Source organism: Fragaria vesca, linkage group LG1, assembly GCF_000184155.1.
Source record: "Fragaria vesca subsp. vesca linkage group LG1, FraVesHawaii_1.0, whole genome shotgun sequence".
Lineage (NCBI taxonomy): Eukaryota > Viridiplantae > Streptophyta > Magnoliopsida > Rosales > Rosaceae > Fragaria > Fragaria vesca.
In genome coordinates this window covers 265,317-267,230 of record NC_020491.1, presented here as the reverse complement: position 1 = coordinate 267,230, position 1,914 = coordinate 265,317, and the positions used below count along the sequence as shown (strand labels likewise).

Sequence of the window (1,914 nt, the reverse complement as noted above, 5' to 3'; positions counted from 1 at the left end):
AGAGAGAGAGAGAGAGAGAGAGAGAGAGAGAGAGAGAGAGAGTTGGTGTAAAGGAAAGGAGGGCATTTTAGGTACATCGTAAAAGTAAAATAACAGATTTAGCCTTAAAAGTGGACTTCTATGAGTAAAACTGTTATGGTGGATTTATGTAGGAGAAAATGTTCAGAATGTGACTTATATGAAATTTTCTAAAAAGAAAACTGAACACTGGAGAGACCTGGATTATAAGCCAAATAGCAAATGATATACAGCTAGCCAAAGCCATGAATGAGCCTAACAAAAGACTTCCTGAGTCTTTGTTTTCTGATGATGGAGCTTGAGCATTGTTGTTTTTGTCACTGTAATGGCGTAGAAGATTAATGTTCGTAGACCAAATATCAATCTGAAAGCCTTTGCAGAAGGTGAAAACCATAGCCCCTCCTATCCCCAAAATTGTTCCCACAACTTTGGCTTTCCCGGCATGAGTTCGTATTGCCAAATTCTCCAACCTGAAATGTGTGTGTGAATGTACATATAGCAAATGATTAATCAGTAATGTGACCTCGACATGTAGACACAAATCTAACCATTATGTTCAAATTATAAATTCGTGCATACCTCAAAAGAGTGGAGAGGATGAACGTAATCGCTGGAACAAGGTTATATATAGCTACTGCATATGTTGCCGAAGTTTTGGCTAGGCTCTCGATATACAAATTTTGTGCTACTGTTCCCCTAAAACAAATAATCACTAGATGCATTAGTTATTGGTCATCAGAATACTGATTTGCCAAAATTAAATTATGAATATGACAGTAGTGCACTGAAAATCATAAGGTTCAAAGTTCTCTGTACCCAAATAGCCCAGTTAGAAAAGATTGAAAGAGTACAGTCCATGTAAGTTTTGTCCAGCTTTTCCTGAAATTGAATATAACAATAATGATCATAAAATGTCGATCTGAATATGAATAAGAGATCGATTGTATCTAGCTAGAGCAAGGAGATCAAGTACCTTATGATGGGATCAGAATCCATCAAGGAACGGAAAGAACTAAATTACAGAGAAATTAAAGAAAATAAAGTTAAGAAATATTCATATTCATTGGATAAGATCTTACAATGGAGGCTCATTGCCTAATATGGTTGTCTCTACAACCAACCCTAGAAACCCGTTGACAATATGACCCGACCCGAGCCCAATAAATAGCCCATTTAAGTAAATCAACACACTAGCCCAAAGTAATATACAGTTATAGCACAATGGTCCTAACATTCCTCCCCCCTTAAATAAAGGCATGTCCTCAGGCCTTGAACGTATAACAGAGAAGTGAGTCCCAAGGACTTCAGCAGAACCCATTTCACCCTGATCCGTCATTGCTATAAGCATCTCATCCACTGTATTGACTGTAAAGACATGTTCTTGCATCAACCACATACAGTCACAAAGGAAAAATTCTGATCCAGGGTTCCACACATGTTCCATACTTGAAACGTCAGCAACGAGACGGTTTTTAGCATTCAAGGTAACAACAAATGCAGGAATGTGCCGTGCCCTGTGAAAAGACAAAGAATCACCATATTCTTCCAAATCAACTGTTTGGAGTGGTCCGAAATGGGAATCATCAAACAATTTCACTTTCAACTCCTCAAGGTATGCTACCATAGCACCAAATGTCTTTTGATTTGCATTTGGATCACTAGTGAACCATGGAAGATACCATGATGTAGAATATGTCATGTCGAGAGCTGTGATGTTTGTCAAGGTTGCTCCAAAATTAATACCATCACCAGTAGTAACTTGCCAAGTATGTATTAGTGCAGATAGATAAACACTTTCATGAGAATTGGAAGTTGGCAACCAATTATGCGAATGTGGCATGATAGAAATGATCTGCAAAGCTTCTCTAGTGATCTGCAAAGCTTCTCGGTGGATGT

General features: G+C 38.1%; 1 pseudogene; it reads right to left on the bottom strand.

Moving 5' to 3' along the window:
* Nucleotides 1-1,914, bottom strand: part of LOC101302398 — a 5,772-nt pseudogene that overhangs the window by 1,764 nt on the left and 2,094 nt on the right.